Genomic DNA, 24,456 nt, shown 5'->3' with positions numbered 1-24,456 from the left:
ATGAAATCTTGACCAAGAGTTATTATAATTGACTTATGGGCTTGTAAACTGGGAGTAGTATGAGAGGCCACTACAATTCTCAAATGAGAACAAATAGCACAGGTAGAGTAATAGTCCAATGGTGTGAAGTCATGACAAGATAGGTTCACACATAGAATTTATGATTCACTTAAGAACCAACTTCAGCTCTCCTTTTAAGATGTAAATGTGAAAATTCAGGTCAAGAATGTCAGATATAACTTATCTCTATTCCTTGAGAACAGGTAACATGGCAGATGTTTGAGTGCAATCCCCCAGTGAAATAATAAAAAGATACTGATTTGTCTTGTTCCTTCTGCAGTAGGACAGAATTAGGTATTGCAGGTTACAATACAAGAACCAGATAGTTGATTGTCATGTTTCCTGTCTGGTTAGGGAAGCAAATACTAATATTGTCTTGTGTAGGTGCTGCTGATAATGCATGATCTCTATTAAAGTGTTCTCTCCTTTGTATGCCTGGAGTTCAATCTATTTCAGTATTTACATTCAATTCCACTTTCTCAGGAGATGAGGAGCTCTTTCGCAATGGATTTCAATGTTTGCCAGAAATGTACCATTTAAAAAAGTTATTTCTTTAAACATTTTTACGATTACCTTGAATATATAAAGGTAGTCTCTCCCATTTTTTGAATATACATAGTTATGTAGAAAATATAGCTGATTGTTACAGATTCTGTAATCACAATTTTGATCTACACATCCAGTTATCTTCATTGTACTATTACAAATATAAATGTTAATGTAAACAGAAATATTATGAATACAATAAACTAATATGTTGATGTGTACTATTTGTAGGTACGGATAATCTACGAGAGTCAAAACTGAATATTGTGCTAGGTTTCTACATTTTTTAATCTTTAATGCTGACCTTGCATGCAAGTAGAAAAAACATAGCATAACACAAAAACACATTTACACTACTAATAAGAGACCTTATCCTGAAAGATATAGTACTGTGCAGAACTTTTAGGCATCCTCCCTATTGCACCTTGTGCCTAAGACTTTTTACATAGTACTGTAGTAATTGTGTATTGCACTGTACTGCTGCCACAAAAAAAAACATTTCCTGACATGTGAGTGATGATAAACCCAATTCTGATATGGGTCTCTATTTTGGGCTGAGAGTGGGAAGGGGAAAATCATGGTGGGGAAAAAGGGGCAAGGAGCAGAAGCACCAGAGAGACAATACTGTAATAATTGTTTGGAATCAAATCCCTTTGCCTGGTGTCTCAGGGCTGGGTTTGTCTGCAGTCACACAACCTCTCTGCCCTGGCACTCCTCCACCCTTGCCATTCCCAGCATCCTTTGCTCCCACCAGACTGACAAACTCACTCGCTACTCCATGTGGACACTGTGCAGAAGTCCAGGCATCATAGCAACATACTTGTGCCCAAGACTTTTGCACAGTACTGCAAGAGCTGTCAACTGCAATTAGCTGCTATCTTAATGACATAAAACTATTCTCAGAGGAAAATAATGGTACTTTGTCCAGAAACTATTTTACATTTGGAAGGAAATAAAATTAGTTGAAGCAACTATAAAAACATTCTAAAAGTAGTAGAGTTTCAAATTCTGTAGCCTGGGAAGCACAGTTTACAAAGAGGATGGTGATAAAATGCAAGAAATAATTTCCCCAAAATAGCTGTCCAGATCTATCTCTGTAACTGCCAAGAAGTTTGAGACGCATATACAGCTGATCGTCGCCATCATTCCGAATCTGCTCCAATGTCGGACTTCTCATGGACTTGCTGTAGTTTCCCAGCAATTTCACTGGGAAATCTGCCTGCTGAACCTCAGCCAGCTTAGGCTAGGCACAGGTTCAATAGCTCCAACCAAGTCAGTGAAAAGAAATGGTGAGGCAAACAGACAAGTTGTTAATTTGTCTAGTGTTTTCAAATTTAGAAATTAAAAGTTTTAGTAGTTTGAATGCTTTTTTAAAAATGTTTGTCTGATATTTACCAAGGTTTAAGCTTTATGACAGCTGGGTTAGCTTGACATCAGGAAACAGGTCTTAACCAGCTGCCAAAGCAGTACTGAGGGATTTACAAAGTCAACCAGGTTGGAATCAGGTCTGTTGGGAGTTGCTCCCATTGGAATTCACATTAAAAAAAAAATCAAAAAAAAACCGAGAGAGCATTCCATTAGCAGCTTGTTGCTGGAATGAAATTCCAATAAATTTCTAGAATAGGAGTATGGGTAAGTTTTCATATGGTTTAAGCCTGATACCTGGGAGAATAAGGGGGCCAAGCACTCCAATGCAAATTTGTTTCTACCCAGAAAGGGGGATTGTTTTGATGGTATAACACTGGCAATAATCAAATCATTCAGATATTAATGCACATTAATAATGGTTATTAGAAAAGTAAAATGAGAACTAATTTCAGTTATAGGAGAATGAAAGTCAAAAGGCTGTGAAATTGTGCTAAACTTTATAGAGTGGGGTTTAATGACATTAACTGTTGCCTCCATGCAGCAAACAGTAAAAACTGAGGCATTGGGTACGACTCAAAATACTAAAAATTATTCCAGAATCATTTATCTTTAAACAAAACACCCAGAGACTGAACAGCTTGGGACTTGTTCCTCTAATAATGAGTGCTGACTTTATGTAGGTTCAATGAAGGTCATCATGTGGCGTGGGCGATCATGGTCTTATGACCATGATTGTTTGCGGCAAATTTTTCTTACAGAAGTAATTTGCCATTGCTTTCTTCTGCCCATGACTTTACAAGATGGGTGAGCCCAGCCATCATCAATACTTGGAGATTGCCTGGCGTCAGTGGTTGCAATGGACTTGTGATGTGCACCAGCTGCTCACATGGCTTCACGTGACCCTGATCTGGTGGGGGCGGGCATGCTAAGCAGGCACTGCACCCAAGGGTGACCTGCAGACTAGTGGAGGGAAGGAGCACCTTATACCTTCTTTGATAGAGATGCACCATTGATAAAGGTAGACATGATGCTTAACAGGTGAAATGCATCTTACTTTCATAACACATTGCAAATATCAAAGATTTAAGTAGACTTAAGGGAGACTAGACAAAGGAGAATAAAATGTTGAAGAGGTGAGACTGCGTTGAGCACAAGTAGAGGCATGGATCCTTTGGGCCAAATGGTCACTTGAGCTGTAGACACCATTTCAACTGGTGTCATTACATCTTGGATGTACCTTTATTGAATTTACAATACTACAACACTTACTTGGCTAGAGGTTCCAGAAAAATTGCATCCAAAATTATGGTTTGGAGTTTGATTTTTGGTGTACAACTTAATTAAGATGCCATATTTGTCATAATCAAACAGATCAGTGACAGCTAATGGTCACTTGGCTCCCACATCCCAGCTTCTTCCATTAGGCCGAGATTCTCAGCACAGAGGCCCTCATCATGCTCAGTTGGACACATTAGGCAGAGGATGCCACTCTCATCCTCAACAGTGGGCTCTTGAAATGGACACAGTATTGTCAAGGGACCAACTTACCTTCCAGAATGAGGAATAAGAAAAAGGATGTACCCAAAGCCTCCTTGAAGCAATGCAACATCCCCAATGACTTCTTGGAATCCCTAACCCATGACCATTCAAAATATACAAGGAGCTGTTGGGATGGTATTGAGAAGGAGGTGTAACCTGCAACAGGAGTACCTGCACGCCCTACTAGATAGCAAGACTAGGGCTCCATCAGAACTTAGAAAACCAGAGTGATCAGAAGCAAAGTCATCCTTGATCCGAAGAGGAGGCATTGTATCCAGTCTGACATCAGGCATCCAACATTTTCATCAGGATACCTAGCAAAGTTAAAGGATCACCACTGAATGATTTACACTTCAGGAGGACCACACCAGTTGTTTCAGTCAAGGGAAAAACAAGATTCTCAAGCAAAAGCATTAATATATTGGAGGTCAGAAGGCAGGACACTACAGTAGTTTGTGCTGTCCTAGAGTTCGATTCCAGTGTCATCTGCAAGGAGTTTGTCCGATCTATCCGTGAAAGCATAGGTTTCCTCCCACAGTCCAAAGATGTACTGGTTACTAGGTTAATTGGTCATTGTAGATTGTCCTGTGATTAGGCTAGAGTTAACTGTGTTGTTGGACCAGAAGGGCACATTCCATGCTGTATCTCCAAACAAATAAATAAAGTCACATTGTGAATGTTCAACGGAAGCAGGAGCTTGGTAGCAGCTCAGGAGGAACTGGTCTCTTGCCTGAGAACCATTAAAACAGATGGAATGAAAGAAATGCTTAAAGTTAAATATTTGAACTACTGGTTTTCACTGTGTACCTTAACCTTTTCATCTTGTAACATAATAGCGAGATTCCTCACAAGCACAAGCAGTTATTTACTTGATATTGAGACAGCCTTGCCAGTGTTATAGCAGAATAAGGAATTCTTGCTTGTTTGCACTTACTTGCGAACACTGGGTCCTTGGTGCCATTGTAGGTGAAATTCCTAGTGGCCAGTTTCTGTTGTGACATCTGCAGTTGGAAACCAAGCAAGAAGATTTAGTACAGTCTGGTCAGAGCAACAAAGATACAGCTCACCCACCAGCAGGGAGAGTAATTAAAAATGTTTAAAATATCCTTTTATTTTGCACATTTTCCTTTTGATGTTGTGCTTTTGTACAAACTGTCCATGGACCAAATTTACTTTATTACTAGTTCAGTTGTATTTTAACAATGAAATGTACAAGAACCAATGAAGCAGTTTCCCTTCTTAAAAAAATGCTTCTGGCTGCAGATTATTCATGAGGAAATGTTGTCACCTCCACATTTGTTTCCACCTTTCACTGGCTGAAATTCCCACCTTTCACAGAAATATCTTTGTTGTAATTCTGCTAGTCGGGTAGTCCCATGCTCTCCAAAAATAAATAATAAATAAAATCTATTACATCATGAGCACTGTCTATCCAAGACCATATCCTACCTGTATCTACAATACACTATGCCATTAGTGTTCATTAAAGTAGTAACTACTCAAAACCCAAAAGGAACAAAGGACTGAAATAAGTGTTACCGATCCAATGCAGCAACAAAGGCCTATATAACAGGACTATATATAACAGGACTATAAGCAACTGTTGCAATAAAGGTAGCATGAGACCATTCCACCATCACAAAGACTAGTGGAATTATAGTTCTTAAGATGCAGCACTGAAACAGGTCATTTCAAAATGACTAATTTCTAAATTAGTCACTAAAAGAGGATTACACTAAATCTCCAAGTTTATCGAGTGTACTGAATTCCTGATATTTAAAAAGCAGTTATACAAATATAATCATTTTAAAATAAAGATACTAATTACCAATTTATCAGCCAAGTCAGATGTGCTATTTGCCAGGGTGATGAGACAAGGGAATGTTCACGTATGAACAAAGGCTACTGAGCTCCTCACTCAGACAAGCTCCAACCTCAAGAGCATAGCTGGCTCTGATTCTAACCTCAGCTCCATGCACCCATTTGCCACCGTCCCCTTGCCACTTTGCTAATCAACAATCTATTCATCTCCTCCTCAAAATACTCGGACCCCCCCTACACTGAGGAAGGAATTTCCAACGCCCATGATGCTCACCAAAAAAACATATCTTAAATCTTCTTTGATTAAAAAAAAGACCTAACCTTCAAGTTCTCTCTCAATCCAAACTCCAACATATACAAGTTTCATATTAAAAACAAAGTGCTGGAAACAAACAGCATCTATGAAGAGTTAACATTTCAGTTCAGGGACCCTCTGTAAAGCCACATCTGACCAACCTTTCCAGCATATTCAGCTGGCAAAACTTTCCAAAATGGCTTTCAATGAATTCACACCTTTCCTTAAATATTCACTAATACTGCCTCACCAGTGTCATATATAAATAAATAAATACAAGAAATACAACCTCCTTAGTTTTGTATTAGACACTAGCAAGATTTGAAGGGTTGGAAGTAAGTTACTCAGAGGCAATAATATCCTCATCCACCAACTCAATGGATAATCACAAACACAAGGAAATCTACAGATGCTGGAAATCTGAAGCAACACAAAACACTGGAGGAACTCAGCAGGTCAGGCAGCATCTATGGGAAAAAAAAAGTAAACAGATGACATTTTGGGCGGAGACCCACTGAAGGAGATGATTATGGACAGTTAAGTTCCTGACGGTCAGTGTCCTAGGAATTTCCTATATGCACTATTAGTTGCAGGCCACAGCCTCAGTTCAGTGCAGAGACAAGTAACCTTGCAGAGCAGCAAGCTGAACACTGGCCCATCCCTCGCCTCCAGACTCAACACCCTAACCTTTTAAGCCTAGCTCGGCGTTTAAATCAGCCAAACCTTTGGATGCTGCTCGCTTTTGGACTCAGGCCCCATTGCCTTGACTTTGCATCATCTGGTCAGTGCATCAAATCAGCTCCAAATGTCCAAACATTGGCTCATTCATTGAAAATATAAATTCACGATGTGGGAAAACATAGCCACAAGGCTGTTATGGATGCAATCACCATACCACCCTGAATTTCCAGATAAAGTATAGTAACCTTGGCAATGCTGTATTATATATCAAGAAATAGGATTGCAAATGGTGGACAAATTTTGAAAAAAATCAAAATTAATTGTTCCCATCAAGCACCACTGTAGCCATACTTGAGTCAGGATTCAAAGTTCACTATTACAGTTGATGTGGGTTTCCTCTGAAATACCTTGAAGATGACTAGGCTCACCACATCCACATTCTAATTTTTTTTTTCAGTTCTCCTAACCAAATTGTTGTCAGCAGGATTAAGCCAACAGGAACTGAATCATTCATAATTCTCAGATACTGAATATTCACTCAACTCTTGTTAAAACTACTGCACAGAGGCCAAGATGCCCAAAAGTCCCTAAATTATTAGTGCTGATTCATTCTCCCCTATTAAATATATTAAAGGCTCCTGCCACAGTTCTAATAAAAAGGGAACACTGACTTGCCAGCAGGAAACATCTTTTCAGTGGTGTGACTGAATGGCCATCTGGCTGCAGCTGCTCTGAAAGACCAGCACAGCCAACTACACTGAATAATTAGTTGAATTTACCCTAAGTGTTAGTATCCCTTCATACAGATAAGAAATACTTAATTCCTAGGAGAGCTGGTCCCCTCCAAATGGATCTGGTTCAATTATGATTCAAATACAAACTGATTCATTCTGATTAATTTCTGGAATGGGAACTGAGATGTAATGATTCGTTGTGGGAATAGTACACATCCTAAATAAATCTGTGTTCAGGATGTCAGCAAGCAAAACAAAAAATGTTAGTGATCCTTTCCTCAGTCTGTAGCAATAGAATCAGATGGGAAAACAATCTTAAAGTTAAGAAGATTACATTGGATGATGCATGTGAAAGTTATTTCAAAGCAAATTGAGTTTGCAAAAGTGTTTGACAGGAGTGCTAGACACCTTTCAAATACCATGCAAAATTCTGCAGATAGTGGAAATGTGGAAAAAAATGGCTATACACAGCAGCACTGTTTCGATTTTTAATTTTCTAAGCCAATGTGACTAGATTTTTTGAGTTTGTGATATTTTGACCAAATGTGCACAGATGAGAAACTCCTATGAAAAATGTACAAGAATATCCCCCTACTATTCTCAATACCCAGTAATTTGGTCAGATAAAAGATCATCATGGCAACACTTCAACAACACTGATTGGCCACTTCTCTCTTTATATTTTTAGAATCTCGACCCCAAAAAGATTGTAAGCCACAGTAAAGTTGCCATCATATCTTGTACCCAAATTTCATAAATGTTTACTTTTAGAATCCAAGTATAGAGATTAGACTTATGCAAAGGTCATGGTTTGATTTGCTTGCTTTATAAGCTAGAGAATTATTGGGCCTCTACACTTCCACGATATTATTAGATGGCACAAAGTTCCGAGAACTGACTGGTGCTGCAGCAGTTAATAGATTTGAATTGCTTAGACAAGCAGGGTTCTGTGTTTTGAAGCTGGTCTGAAGGTAGTTAGTTAATTCCAATCTCTGGATGTATTATTTCAATTTCTATTTGTCCCAGCTCACAGAGCAAGCAAAGGGATGGTGGAGCAACTTTTCAAAGTTTCAGTTTCGGCTGACATTTTTCAAACCGGACTACAAAATGAATAAATCTCACATCCTGATCTCTTACAATCATTCCTACTTCAAATCTTGATCATCTCAATTTTCTATTCAATACTCCCTAAGACACAGCACAGTGTAAGCAGGTCTAACTCAAACTCCATCTAATACCTTAAACATTTCACCTTTCCTGGCTCACTAAGTGTTTCACTACAAGACCACCCAGTTGTTACAAAAAGCCCCATCCGTTTTGTCCTTTCAGGGAATAATCTGGACTTAAATCCCAAACAAATTAAGACATCAGGGACAGACAATGAATGAGCTAAGAATTAAAATTCCCTCATGGACTCTTATGAAATTAGGCAAGACATGACTATCACCACATCCTTCAGAACCTACAAACTCTCAACAGTTCACAATCTACTGAAAATGCATTTCCCATGCAACTCACAAACTGGCTTTTAAGTTCCCTTCTGGAACTCTATCCAGTGCTACTGGGCATTGTTTCAATGGTGTATTATTCAAATGTTTTATCAGTTCTCCTCCCACAACAAACTATCTCATTAAATCTCTTCAACAGAAACTCAGACTTCTTGATTACGAGAAATGGTGACACCTGATCAACAGCTTCTTCCCCCACCTCCCCCTCCAACTCATCCACTCCGTCCCAACCCTTTCATGTTGATAACCAGACCACAGCCCCTTTTATTCCATTTCCAGCAAGTTACTGACCACATTTTCTCTTCCTATTACTTTGCAATCTTACAATTGCACATTGTTTCTTCTCAGAGATTCCTATGAAAACTGGCAATTGCCTGCTTTGTTAAAACAAACCTGTTTCCAAAAAATGAATACCCGTATCTCCAATCTCTCTCTTCCAAAGGTTTAAACTCACACCTTTGTTCTACAGGGCCCAGTAGTTTTGATCTCCAGTACAACAGGAAATAAACAGAACCCTCTCACCACAGTTCACTCAACAATCCCACTCTGCAGCTGTTTGGTCAAATACAACATCCACTTTCACCGCTTCCTCTGCAGTTTTGTCCAGTAGGATAGTTATTGCTTCAATTCACCCCAATTATATTTCACACATCTCTAGAAAATCTTTCCACCCCACACATTTACTTCTCAGGCACCAATGTTACCACTCTGGGTCCATAATTGCCTACTCTATTCAAAAGCTGTCTCTGTTATATCCACAGAATCAAGTTTGTTACATTACAAACTCTGTGCCTATAACCTTGAACTAGTCCAGTCCAGTGAACTAGTCAGACAACCCAGCCCAAGCTATTATAACAAGCTGAAGTTAACTTGTGAATCTTTATCTGATTCTTTGCAACTGTAGCACCTAATTCTACAATAAAGGCTATCTACCTCCGTTTCCAATAGCACCTGACACCTGCACCACAGTCACAGCTGGACTTCTGCCTTGGCCTCTCCTGCTTACTTCATCACTTTCAGGTTTTAAAATAATGTTGGGTTGTCCCAGCCCATCTAACTTCCTTTATGAACTCCAGGCCGTCAAACTCTGCTATTGTCCCACCTAGCATAGCCATTACTTTAAACTGGTACTCAGTACAAATTGTTTCAGGCTTACCTTCAATATTTAACACCTCATCCATCCAGCGATCTTGATTAAGCTCTCCTTACATCCGTCACTCTGCCTTCTGCACAATCACTTTTCCAGCCCGCCAACAGCTGCTCCTGCATCCCTGGAGTATTTCACTCCTTCCGCCTTGCTACCTACAAGAATTTCAGAAAAATTTGTTACGCCTCTGATTCATCTTGCAATGTTTCAATACTTTAAAGTTATTGAAGGTAAGTGAAGCAGCCTCAGATGATATGTTCCATTGTAAAACCTGATCATTCTAATAATTTTACATCATTCAGTCAGTCTCCATAAAGAAGACTTAGGTACTATAAACTGAACCCATTCCGTGAAAATGACCAAAGCATTGCAAAAATACAATGGTTTGTTCAAGATTCCAAGCTACAGAAGTTCAATAACAAACAAATCAAGAGAAGTCTTCAAGAATTCACAGGAGTGGGCACAGGGTGGAAAAAAGAGCTGTGGAGGGAGATTTTGCTTTTCATATTGACATATCCAACTGTAAACTTTAACATTATGATTCTGCAGACTCATTTATACAAGATTGTGGCAGGTCAGCTCATTGGATCAACAGCTGTGTGGCATGGTAGTGTAGCAGTTAGCACAACCGCCTTACAGCACCAGCGAGCACTGACTGGGGTTTGATTCCTGCTGCAGTCAGTAAGGAATCTGTACATTCTCCCAGGACCATGTGTTTCCTCAAGGTGCTGCAATTTCCTCCCACATTCCAAAGATGTAGGGTTAGGGTTCAGGTTAGTGAGTTATGTGCATGCTATGTTGGCATGGCGACACTTGGCAGCTGCCACCAACAAAATCCTTGGGCTGTGTTGGTCATTAACTCAAAAATGATCATTTCACTGCAAGTTTCAATAGCCTTGTGACAAATAAAGCTAATCTTTAAAAGCAGCACCTGTCAAGAGTTGTACTCAAGTCAATGTAAAAAGTACTAAATTTTGCTCAAATATGTACAGAGACAGTTTATACAGAAATGTGGTAAGCCATTAAGATTCAAAATATTTAATTCATGGCGAGTCAGTAACTGCCCAAATACCAAACTACTCAGCTATCAATGGCACCCAAAGCATCTCTGGATGTGGCTTGTGGTACCGTGTTAGGGACTTTCTGACATCTTAAGTTCCTCGGCAATTTTAACCAATATTTATTTTTAAACATATTTTTTGGTTCTGCCTGCTCAATACTGCACATTCTGCTCCCAACAGAGAGTGGGATTTACAGTCCACAGACAGACATTTCTCACCAGTCAATCTGAATTTGGCATTTCATCAATAGTTTCTTCAAGAGTGAACATAAGGTTGCAGTAAAAGCAATTGGATTTAAAAAAAAATACATCAGGACAAAGATTTAATAAAAAAAATTATGAAGGGCTTATTTTATGCAGACTTAACCAGTTATCAAACCCACTAAAGAATATTAATGCAGCCAAATTTCTCACTTCTAGCAGATCTCAAGGAATGATGAAAATCATCACAGGCAATGTCTGTTGAGATGGAAGGGCCAAAAATGGCACTCACCCAGGGAGTCAGATATTCACTACTCAGAATTTAAAGACTACTCCATGTTACAAATGATAAATATCAAGTTCTGATCTTCAGTGCTTGCTGTTAAGTTTGCACATTCTCTGTGTGACCACATGGGTGTTCCCCAGGTACTCCAATCACCTTCCACACCCCAGAGACATGCTGGTTGTTAGATCACATGGCTCCTGTAATTTAACTGTAGCAGGGAAACAAATATGCGGTTGATGAGCCTGGTTACCTGGAAGTTATATTGATGGCAATTCTTGGAGCCAAAAAGAGCTCAATGGGCCACAGCACCTCCTTCCAAGGCAGTAGTTTGGCAAAATAGTGTTATTGCCTAATCTGACAGCAGTATCATCTGCAAGAACTGTGGGGAAACATTTTCATCCTCTCCAATGTGGAAACACAGGTGGATAGGGTGGTGAGAAAGGCATACACCTGCTTGTCAAAGGCCAATACTTTTGAGTGCAAGTGTTAGAATGTCACATTGAGCTGTGCAAGGCATTGGTTAGGACTATGTACCGTGTATTATATCCAGTCTGGTTACCACACTACAGGAAGGATGTGGTAGCAATAGAGAGAGTCCAGAAGAGATTAATGAGGATCTTTTGCCTGGCATGGAGGGCTTTAGTTATAAGTAGAGACTGAATAGGCTGGGTTTGTTCTCATGGAATGTAACATATTATAGATGTTTATAAAATCATGAGGGTCATAGATAGGGGAGAGAGTCTTCCTCAAAGTGGAGGAGTCCAAAACTAAATGGCACAGGCTATATGTAACAAGCTGCTCAAGAAAATAGAGGCCAATAGAATTATACATTTTAAAAAGGCACTTGGACAGATACTTAGATGATACAAGTTTAATGCAGGGGAAAAAAGGGATTTGTTTAGATAGGCATAATTGTGGTCAGCATAAACAAGTTGGGCCAAATGGCCCATTTCTGTGCTGTGACACTGTATCTAAGCATATTCCTGAAACAACTGGGTGATACAGCAGGGTTGCTGCCTCACAGTGCCCAAGATCCATGGTCACTTCTGTCTGTTTGGAATTTTCATGTTCTCCCAGTTATAGTATGGGTTTCCCCTGTTTTCTCCCACATCCAAAAGATGTGAGGTTTGGCAGGTTATTGTGCTGCTGTAAATGGCCCCTAGTATGAAGGAGCTGATGAGGAGATAGGATTAACGTAGGTTTAGTTTAAATGGGTAGGAGGTGGACTTGATGGGCTGAAGGCCAATTCCTATGCAGTATCTCTGTGACTCTGAATTTCAGCCTACAAAAGACTGATAACAGGAATTGATGAAAGAACATTTAACAGCACCATGTTCTCTTATGATGCTGCCATGTGTCCTTCAATACATGCTTGTAGTCATCTGGTGGGGATAGTCAGGTCTGCAAACGCAAGGTTTCGACAAATTATTTCTAAGAGATTGGGCACTAGACAATATTAATTACCAATTTTGTCAGGTCATGTTAAAAGTAAAAATACACTTTGGTTACAACAAATGTGAAAAAGAAAGCAGTTGGTAGCAAAACAAAATTTAACATAGTCACAAGTATTGAACTATACTTGTGGGTTTCAATGCATGATGCATCGTGCACAAGTTCCAGTCTGTACTAACCATTGGGGCCTTAAAAAAAATGAAAGGAACTGCTTCTTACCAAAGAATGGAGTGAACAATAAAAAAGGGGACACAAGATTTCATTGAGTAACCAGCTACACTATGAATTACCATTACCAGAGGGAAAAAACTGACTGATTCACCAGTCAGTACTAAAACTTCACAATGGGTACATCTGTGTACAGACATCTACTGATGCTTCTGGACACATCTTCAGTGATGGTCCTGGAATCTGCTATGTACCCATTTCAGCTCTACTACCAGGGAAGGAGAATGCAAATAGCACTCTGAAAAGTGTGCAGATTAAACAGGAGTCAAAGTAATGTTTTCTTTACTATTACAACACCTTCTGACCACTGAACAATAAAATGAACAAAAGGGGAATTGAATATCTTAACAAAATCAATCCCTGTTGGTATCTCCTGCAATTGCTAATGGGAGTCCTATACTTGCCATGATTTACATTAATTATGAGGAAGTTGTTGGGGGGAGGGGGGAGAAGGGAAGAGAAGAGGGAGGTATATTACTGACATATTACAGCACACCATCATGGTGTACTTACAGACAACTGGAGTTGAGGGGCCCACAATCATTACCAGCTCAAAGCAATCTTCACTTTTATTTGACCTGGATTCACCCGAAATGTAAAAAGACATTGTGCTAACTATTTGGGTTCTCCAGTTTTCAGAAGTAATAGATGAGATAGTTAAACCAGAATATTGTTAGAATTAAAATAAAACACCACAAAATCTTGGAGACACTAGTTTGTGTGCGGGTTCTCCAATGAAATTGCGTTTCCCACTATGGAAAAAAAGCTGACCAATTTTGCCATCACCAATTGATGACTGAGGTTCGGATTATCCAGATTGGAGACTTTGGGAATAAATAAACAACTGATTACTCCATGGCTTCAGACAAAACAGCTACTAAAAAGGATCCATCCAGTTATTTCAAGTTCAATGCCGACTCTGGTTCTAACCACTTACCTTTTATATCTCTTCCATTAAGGAATGTGATGGATTCATGCTAAACCATGCCAAAATTAAATCCAAGTGCTATGATGTTGGTATACCAATGTTAAATTGTTTAATAGCTAATAATTCTGAATGTGAAAGCCACCTTCTCATCAATAATTGATACCACCGCTCCACAACACTCTGTAATTTACAGAATGAAAACCAGGAAATTTCAGGGTGATGCCCATTTTGAGCTTTCAGAATGAAAGTCAACTGAACTGTTAGTTAGCAATGATCTCACAGATCACAATTATAAAAAAGGGTAGTAACAGGGCAAAAATCACATCACATGCTTTTCCTCATGGAGGTAATTCAATATCACAAGAATGATTAAGTCTATTATTTAGCTGAAGTTTCTCTCATCCTCCTTAATGTCTTTGATTGACTTGGCTGTGTACCTCAAGTGTGGGAAGAACTAATATTTCCACCCATTAAGTTCATCCCCAATCCTCCCACCACCACCAGATAGTTGGTAGAGCATTATTTCTTGTGTCGGAAGCCCTTCCTCCACAACTTCATGATCAGCAAGAATTAATGGAGAAAATTCAGTTCATGTGACATCCCTCCAAAAGGTTGAATATAGATTATAAGAAAAGGCAAAGAAAATAAATTTTAAGGATAAATGCTAATCAATATCTGTTTAGATCTTGAAATGAGATTATAAACTTGATTAAGTTTACTGATCCATGCTACGTCAAGCCCAGATGATTACTATGCCAGCACAACAATGAGGTTTAGTTTGATTCCTGACCACATTATCTTTTTAAGTCATGGCTTGAGCGGCTCCCATCTTTAGGCTTTGTTACACGTGGAAAAAGCTTCTTAAAACTAATTAACCTCAATGAATAATGTGAGCAATACCTATGGCAAATTAAGAATTCTAACCCTTATATAACACCAGTCACTAGCCAGCATAGTATTCACACCTGGGTAAAAGATAAAGTCTTACTTTCAATACTAAAGTACTTCTATGTACACAATTTTAAAGTTACAAAATAAAAACAAATCCTGACACCTAAAACCAGCACCAATCATGCAAGAGTTTATAGGATTACAGAGCAGGACACCTCATCTACACAAGGAACTCCTGCACCATTATAGATATGCATCAGGTAACATCAAATTCCTTGGGAACCTATGGACAGAGATGGCTCAGCCTTCCTGTGCAGCACTCAGACCTGTGGACCACTTCCTGTGTGCGATTGATGCCTGAAGCTGCCAGAGGAGAAACCCCTGGCAATTGAAACCTTGGGAATTAAATAGCCTCAGTCACTTACAGCATTCACAAAACTAATATGTTCATCTACGGCCCCTTTAAAATGCTTTATTTACCGTACTGTTTCCACGCGCACCGCCGTACGTTCATGCCTGCTTAACAGACTACAAATCAAAGCAGGAATGCAAGCTATCCTAACAATGGCAGATAATGCCAGACCCTTGTGATCTACCTGCAATGCTTATCAGCTCATGTGCAACACTGCAGGCATTAACATTCTCTCTTTAATGTATGCGATTTTCAAGGTTACATGAAATTACTATGCTGGATTTCATCTTCAAGATGAAGGAAGTAGATTTCTGTACTCTAGGTTATATGGCCACCTCTGACTAAATCTGACCCATACAATACTTATCGACAAAACTTGAGACATAATCATACTCTTATCATACTTTTGTATCATGGGGTCATTTATGCTAGAAGTAGAGTACAGGTTTTGCTCTTCAGCTGTCAATTCAAGCTTGGTGCCTCCACAAAGTGGGGATAACGTTAAACTTGTCCAACTCATTGGCTGTACTAACTTTGGTTGCTGTGCTGAACTTTGGAAGCTCTGCATTGGGAAAGCATCAAGATCAAGGTACAACAAATCTATTTCTGGCACCAGGGCTAAAGTTCAAGAAAGCTTTTTGTTACATCACTAAGAAAACTTTTAAAGTCTTACTTAACTTAGAAAAACTAAATTCAACTAAACACAAAAGTAGGTAATGGAAACAAGTAGAAAGTTGTTTGGATAAGAAACACTCAATGAAAAACAGTGAATGCAAAATTCTTTTTCATCAAAAGGGAAACAGGAGGTGAAAAATAAAGATTGAATAGATGGTTCTTCCCAAAGTTTCTAAAGAGCCAGCATAAGCATTAAGGGATTCGATACCTATTGAGTTCAAAGTAGTTTAACGTAATCAATAACTTAATAGTAATAACTATACCAGCAGACTTATCCTATCTGATGGTTAATATTAAGTAACTTGTAGTGTCTGACATTCTTCATGCTTACATATCTTTCAGCCATGTGTAAAAGTACAGAATGCTGCCAAGTCCAGGATCTTGCAGTTTAATGCTTAGGCAATTGTGTGGATGTCAGACTGTGTGAGAGCAGGGAAACAGGTAATTTCAACATGATCATTAGGGCCCAACTTCCATTTTCTTGGTCCTAATAAACAGGAGTTATTTCGAGCTTCAATAAAATAAATCTGCTGGCGATAGCAAATTCAAATCAAATTTAAATAAAGGCTCAGTAGCTTGGTCCTGCAGATTATTTAAAAAAGATATGGGTTTCTCACAATGAATAGTTGTTTTAATTTATCCTACATGACTTCAGAAATGGCCATGGCTATATTTATGAATCTAGGTTTTGCCAAAAGCTCTGTTTGTGCGCTGCTAGTGGATTCCCTATTGAGTCCAATTCTGCATCAAGAACTTCTTCACTGTTTATACTGTGGAAATCTATTCTTGCATTCCACAAAGTTAGAATTAGTGCAGGTATCCACAAGCCCATTCATTTGAATGGGGATTGTAAGCATGTAGAAAAGGATAATTAAATGCATTTGTCAGTGATTATTTTAAGTGCTTTAAGAATTTTTATTTTAATAAGTTTTTGCAAGAGTACAAACATCAGAGATTCTCAAACATTTAAAAACTTTGACAGCTTTGGCATGTGACTGAGCTTGCTATTCGTCAAAGTGTAGCAGATGGGTTTTTGGAGGCAGGGTTTGTTCTGACATTCCCCTTGCCCATGTATCTCATGGACATGTCTCACCATTTCACCTCAGAATCATCAATGCCAGTGAGGTAGGGCATTTCAGATCTGGAGAAGAGAAATTCAGGGGATTGACCACGTGGGTGTTGATAGCAGGAAGTACTCCTTACCCAAGTACTCAGGTCATTGCATTTTAGATTCTTCTTCAAGATGGCAAAACTAGATAGCTCTGGAATGTTACCTGTTTGCTGTGGGCTGGCCAGCACTCCTATTCCTGGCAATGACTGGCAGTCTGCAAGGGGTAGCAAATAGAACTTCACACAAATTGAAAACCAGACTCATTACAGGATGGCATTGGGCCGCACCTTTAATGAGTGTAGGAGGAGATTTGGTGCCAGAGCCTCAACAGTTTCTGTAATAGTTGTTAGGAACCCCACCCCTGATCATCAGTCTTATCTTAAACCAACTTTTTATTGCTGCTCTATTATTATTTTCCTGCTCAACATATCACTTCAAAATGTAGCAATTAGGCTACCTGCACTTTGTTTGATTTTGATCTCAATCCCTGTTTTCTAGTCACCCTCTCTGTCCACCACCAAATATCTTTCAATTGAAGGCAAACTTTACAAATGCCTTGCATTATTAACCTTTCAAGAACTGACCTCCACTAATATGAAGCAGTTACAATTTCCCCTGCCTAATGCTATAATACTTCTTTAAAGTTCTGACTTCATTAACATTCAGCATTACAAATTCATTTAGAAATCAAAAATCATAAGGTTTTAAATATACCTAGTCTGAAGAGTAATACGCAAATAATTTGTAAAAGGCAACCCACATTTGACAGAGGAGAGCAAGTTAACGCCAATATTGACTGGCAGTTTAAGCATTAACAATCTAATGCAATAAAACATTCTCGCGCCCCTTTTTAATATTCCCATTCAAATTTAAGTTATCCACAAACAGTATGATTTAACATTTCCAAATGATTCATTGAAGAAAAATGATTCGGATGATTTGTTTTAAACTCACCGGTCAGATTAGGTCATCTCCATGATCAGTATTCTTTCATCAGTATTTCCTCATGGCACCACGCTGCTGCTGTTAGCTGGAAGTCCCCTCCATTACACTACTGCTTTTTCTTTTGAAAAATCTTAAGCAAATCTTGTTACGAGATGCCACTTCTGTCAACTGCTGACACTTGAACGCTTTAGGGAAAAATCGCTATTTCACCCCTATTCAACAAAAAGAAACAGAAAGTACATGAGCAGAACAAAAAAAAGACTCAGACCACACATGTCGCTGTGGTGTTTTTCTTCTCCTTTAACTAGGGAACACAATTTAACGTGCCGTTTAAAACGCGTTACACTCCGTAATCCAGGTCCGAGGTGATTCTGATGCTTGCTATTGTCGCAACCAGCCGCAGTCACCAGACTGTCTCAGTCAGGTTTGTAGGTGCTTACGGAAGATGAAGATAAAGCTGCCGCTGGCGGTAGAGGAAGGCTTCAAACAGCTCGGAACAGACTCGGCTGTTCTTATAGAGAAGCGCCAAACGCTGCCGGCCAATGGCTGAGTCTCACCCTACACAGACTCTGGCTATCACATGACCAACCCTCACAAAAAAACTTCTCAATCGGGGCTAGGCTGGGGTTAGGAAAAGGGCATTCATTCAAAAAAAACAACAGCAGCAAACAGGGAGAAAACGCCCGGGCTGTGTCTATAGACGCTTCAAGCAGGAAACTCCCCTGACTTACACACAAGAGGACCGGCCTTCATCCAAATAAGGGAAATGTCTAGTGCTCTTTAAACGACCCCCACCCACACACACACACACACACTGGGAGTGTATCCTGAAGTGGGCCTACAACTTCCAGTGCAGCCATCCTCCCTCTCCCTTCCCCCACTCCACATGAAAGACAACCTGACAGAATTATTTAACGTTATTAAATAATAAAGACTTACAGTGAAAAGCATATAAGGGAAATAGCAAAATTGACAAATGATCAAACAAATGCCCGTTATTTGTGTTTTGAAAAATTCATAGCAGAACCCCCCTATCAGTTTCCTGGTTGAGACCACAAATAAAAATGTAACCATTAATAAGCCCATAATAAAATATTTAGTCAAATTTGGAAATATGCAGTCACTGACAATTTTAACCAATTGTGTTAACAGAATCCATGATGCTTATATTGACAATAGATTACAACCTAATTATGAATTTAAAATATGGCTGATTGACCCATGCCATCATTAGGTCACTAATCAACAAGTCAGCAGGTATTTGAATACTTCAGTGCAGCACTACGAACCTTTCCACTCCTAAACACTAAGACATCACATTATTTCAAGCATGATAATAATATTCAGATCTCATTAGCCTTAAAATATATGCAGTGGTGAGTAGTTAATGAACCTACTGTTCTCTTATACTAAATCCTTATGTTATTTAGCAGCTACAGTATATTAAAACTTTTATGGATATTGTGCAAAAGCAGTGATTAAGAACTCAACACAGTAAACATACCTGCATTGATAAAATTTCTTCAAAGTAAGTACCTACAAAGTACAAACAACAGGCAAGGTACCTGGATATTATTATGTTAAACATAGAGCCCATTGCATATAAGCAGATGTGTTTATTTCCTACTTGCTATCCTGCTTTTACTTTACTCTATTTGAATATTTATTGTCTGTGTGAGGGCAGGAAGACAGGTACCAGTGATGAGTCACTGTCCTGCCCGAGTTCCAAAGGTTTATTTTGGATGTAGAGTTTGGGACAGGGTGAGTTTTGAAATAAAAAAGGTTATTTCAAAAATCAAGATCTATTATAACAAAACAAGCACAGATTACCAAAAATAGTCATCAAAGCCACTTGTTGTTTTAATCCCAATGATGCCATGCATAAGTGAAGTGATGATCCATTTAAACATTTAATTTATTTCATTAATTCTATTTTTCTTTGTTAATACTGTATGCATATAAAAACTTTTAAAAGTAGAACCAGAGAAAATATCCCATTCTTGATATGCAAGTTTACAAATCTGGCTGATACTGAAGAGAAGAAACTGAATCTCTGAACACAATTGCTTATTAGTGTTACTTCAAACGAAAGACAAACACCATTTCCAGAATCAATGTTGTTGCCCAAACAGTTTAAACTGAGCTTCCCTCATATCTGCCTTCCCCACTACCCTTCTCTCCCACCCCCCACATCCCACATCCCACATCCGAGCTCTGATGATCTGCTGAAGGCATCACAATGCTATTGCATACTTCAGAGGGAGTTAAAAAGGTTTACTACCAGAACAGGCATAAACAAGAGGGGGCTGCTTCTGGGGCAGGGAGTAGGCAGAGACTGAATCATGTGTGATGTGTCACTGAATTTGTGAGGCAGATGGAGTGCATTTCATGCAGTACAGCTTGTTTTGCTGTAGGCCAAATTAAGTAAAGATGTCAGAATAGCATGAATCAGTCTAATTACTCCATCCAGGGTCGTGCAGTACATTATATGTAGTTACCACATAACTTGCTAGGACACCAGAATAGAACAATAGTGACATGCTCAACTACAACTTGAAAATGCATGATCTGTATAGAAAATCAACAGCACCAGAAAGGCCAGGAATCAATCATTTTAGCCATTTTGGTCAATATAGATTGATTTAAAATTAGTTTTAACATCATAATACATGTTTGCTTATAAACAATCTGTTAAATTCTTCCCCTTAAATGGTAAGGTAATAAGTAAATTATTCTGGGAAAAAAGCTCAAGCAGTGAGAAAGTTATTTTCAACACAGTAGGAAGCTGACAGAACTGCTGTTTTACAGACCCCTCAGTGTGGAGTTTGCACATTCTCCCTTGCAACCATATGGGTTTCCAACATGTGCTTTGGATTCCTCCAAATCCCAGAGATATATGGGTTTCCAGGTTAAATGGCCACTGCAAGTTGACCCTGGTGTGTAGGTGAGTGGTAGAATCTGCCAAGAGCTGATACGGATGCAGGAAGAATAACATCAAGACTAATATAAGAAAATGAGAGGCTAATGGTCAGAAGAGCCTCCTTTCATGCTTTGTCTCGCTGTAACTCTATGGCAACTTGAGCTTACCCTGCTCTTGATTATAGGTGGATGGCTGGGATCAAAGCTGTCATTAGAGATGGTGAACATCAATAAGCCATAGGGTAAGAAGGAGTCAATCTTGGTCTCTTAATTCTTCCACATCTCCAGGCAGCCAAGGATACTCTACAATGGGTAATTAAAACTGCCCAATGCATCACCCGCATCAGCCTGTGCACCATCAGCGACATATGTAAAGGTGCCAGAAAATGGCCAGCAATATTGTGAAGGATCCCACCCACCCTGCTCATGGACTGTTTGTTCCACTCCTTTCAGGGAAGAGGCATCCACGCCAAGACAACCAGACTTTAAAACAGTTACTTCCCCCAACCCTTCAGGCTGATATGACCCAACTGTCTGGTATGGGGTTATCTATCTGGTATGAGGGTGCTACCTCACAGAATCAAAGTAAGCTGTCGAGAGTCCGAAAATGAGACAACTCCATCATAGATATTAGCCTCCACAGTATCCAGGACACCTTCAAGGAGCAGTGCCTCAGAAAAGTGGCTTACCTCCCTAAGGACCCCCACCACCCAGGGCATGCCCTTTTCTCATTGTTAGCATCAAGAAGGAAGTACAGAAGCCTGAAGGAACACACTCAGCGATTCAGGAACACCCTTCTGCCATCCAATTTCTAAATGGACATTGAACCTACAAACACCACCTCACTACTTTTTTAAAAAAGTTGTTTCTTCACTACTTATCTTAATTATTTAAAATACACACATTATATGTACACACATACATTTACTGTAATGGATTTACTTATTTATTTTTTATATTATCAGGTATTTCACTGTACTGCAGCCACAAAGCTAACAAATTTCACGACATTGCTGGTGATATTGAACCTGATTCTGATTCTGATCAACACCTCCATCCTTTCAACCACCCCTTCCCCACCACTACTTTATCATTTCCTGTCAGAATCACCTTATGTAGAGATACTCATCTACCTAGTGTCACTTTAGATTAGATTTGATTCAACTTTATTGTCATTGTGTTGAGTACAGATACAAAGCCAATGAAATGCAATTAGCATCTAACCAGAAGCGCAAAAGAATAGTATTATTCACAAAATAATTGCGAATAAAAAGTAAGTGCCACAGCACACAAATATAAAAGTACTGAGACAGTACAATATGGGTGCAATACTGCTTAGCGCTGTGATGTGAGGTTCAGCAGGGTCACAGCCTCAGGGAAGAAGCTCTTCCTGAGCCAGCTGGTGTGGGAGTGGAGGCTCCTGTAGCGCCTACCGGATGGGAGGAGAGTAAAAAGTCCACGGTTAGGGTGAGGTGCATCCTTAATAATGCTTTTCGCCCTGCCCAGGCAGTGTTTATGGTAGATGTTCTCAATGGTGGGCAATTGGGTGCTGATAACCTGCTGGGCAGTTTTCACCACACGCTGGAGTGCTTTGTGGTCCGATACAGGATAATTGCCATACAACACTGAGATGCAGTTGGTGAGTATGCTCTCAATGGTACAGCGGTAGAAGTCCGTCAATATCCTGGGACAAAGCTGAGTTTTCTTGATGCTTTGCAGGAAATAAAGGTGCTATTGCGCCTTTTTGATCAGGATGGAGGAGTTCAGGGACCAGGTGAGTTAATCGGAAATGTGGACGCCAAGGAATACAAAGCTTGATACACACTCCACTACAGCTCCATTGATGTAGATGGGGACATGAGTGTGGCTCGTAGCATGCCTGAAGTCCACAATGATCTCCTTGGTCTTCTGGGTGTTAAGGGCCAGGTTGTTATCGGCACACCATGCGGCCAGGTGCTGGACCTCATCCCTGTAGGCTGTCTCATCATCCCCTCTGATCAGGCCAACCTCTGTGGTGTCATCTGCGAATTTGATTATGGAGTTAGAACCGTGTACAGAAACGCAGTCATAGGTGAAATGGGAGTACAGAAGAGGGCTCAGCACACAGCCTTGAGGCCTGCCGGTATTCAGGGTGAGAATGGAGGAGGAGAGGTTGTCTAACTTAACTGATTGGGGTCTGTTAGTCAGAAAGTCGAAGGTCCCATTGCAGAGGGATGAGCTGATACCAAGGTGGCGAAGTTTGGCGATCAGCTTAGAGGGGATCACAGCATTGAATGCCGAACTAAAGTCAATGAACAGCATTCTGACGTAAGAGTTGGGGCTGTCCAGGTGGGTCAGGGCAGAGTGAAGTGCCGTGGAGATGGCGTCCCCTGTTGACCTGTTGGAGCGATAGGCAAATTGATGGGGGTCCAGGGTAGAGGGCAGACAGGATTTCAGATGTGATAGAACCAGTCTTTCAAAGCACTTTGCAATGATGGGGGTGAGTGCAACTCGGCGGAAGTCATTCAGGCCCGTGGCAGTGGAATGCTTTGGCACTGGCACAATGGCGGCAACCTTGAAGCTTGTGGGGACAACTGCTTGGGCCAGGGACAGATTATAAATGTCCATGAAGACCCCGGCCAACAGCCCTGCACAGACTCTGAGCACACGGCCAGGTTTTCCATCCGGACCAGCTGCCTTCTGTACATTCACCCTGTTCAGGGTGGCGCAAACATCGGAGGTGGAAAGTGAGAGAGGCAGTTCACCAGGTGGAAGATCCACTTTGAGGGTGACCTCCTTGTTCCCTCGGTAAAAGCAAACATAGAAGTAATTCAGCTCATTGGGGAGGGAAGCAGAGCTGGAAGGGGGCACAGTACTAGGTGGTCATACAGTACAATCAGTCTAACTATATACAATGCTATAAAAAGTATTCACCCCCTCCCTGGAAGTTTTCATGTTTTATTGAATCATAGTGGATTTAATTTGGCTTTTTTGACACTGACCAACAGAAAAAGACTCTTTTGTGTCAAAGTGAAAACAGATCTCTACAAATTGATCTCAATTACTTACAAATATAATACACAAGATAATTGATTGAATAAGTATTCACTCCCTTTATGACACACCAAATCATCACCGGTGCAGCCAATTGGTTTTAGAAGTCACATAATTAGTTACTGTAAATGGAGATCACCTGTGTGCAGTCAAGGTGTTTCAATTGATTGTGGTAAAAATACACCTGTATCTGGAAGGTCCAACTGCTGGTGAGTCATTATCCTGGCAAAAACTACACAATGAAGACAAAAGAACACTCCAAGCAACTCCGTGAAAAGATTATTGAAAAGCACAAGTCAGGAGATGGATACAAGAAAATTTATAAGTCACTGAATATCCCTAGGAGTACAGTTAAGTCAATCATCAAGAAATGGAAAGAATATGACACAGCTGTAAGTCTGCCTAGAGTAGGTTGTCCTCAAAAACTGAGTGACTATGCAAGAAGGGGACTAGTGAGAGAGGCCACCAAGAGATGTATGACAACTCTGTAGGAGTTACAAGCTTCAGTGGCTGAGATGGGACAGACTGCGCATACAGCAAATGTTGTCCAGATGTTTCAGCAGCTTTATGGGAGAGTGGCAAAGAGAAAGCCACTGTTCAAAAAACTCACATGAAA

General features: G+C 39.9%; 1 long non-coding RNA gene across 1 annotated transcript in view; it reads right to left on the bottom strand.

The window, feature by feature from the left end:
* Positions 1–792: 792 nt before the first annotated feature.
* The window catches only part of LOC140199779 (uncharacterized), a 47,227-nt gene continuing 23,563 nt past the window's right edge, over positions 793–24,456 (bottom strand). Inside the window, exons 2-5 of the long non-coding RNA XR_011886488.1 lie at positions 17,898–18,100; positions 9,709–9,854; positions 4,448–4,514; positions 793–3,827 (exon numbers count right to left, since the gene is read on the bottom strand). This is a non-coding gene — a long non-coding RNA (uncharacterized lncRNA). The remainder of the gene's footprint in view (positions 3,828–4,447; positions 4,515–9,708; positions 9,855–17,897; positions 18,101–24,456) is intronic.

Source organism: Mobula birostris, chromosome 6, assembly GCF_030028105.1.
Source record: "Mobula birostris isolate sMobBir1 chromosome 6, sMobBir1.hap1, whole genome shotgun sequence".
Classification (NCBI taxonomy): Eukaryota; Metazoa; Chordata; class Chondrichthyes; order Myliobatiformes; family Myliobatidae; genus Mobula; species Mobula birostris.
Note: the sequence above shows the minus strand (reverse complement) of the source record. Positions and strands in the feature narration are given on the sequence as shown.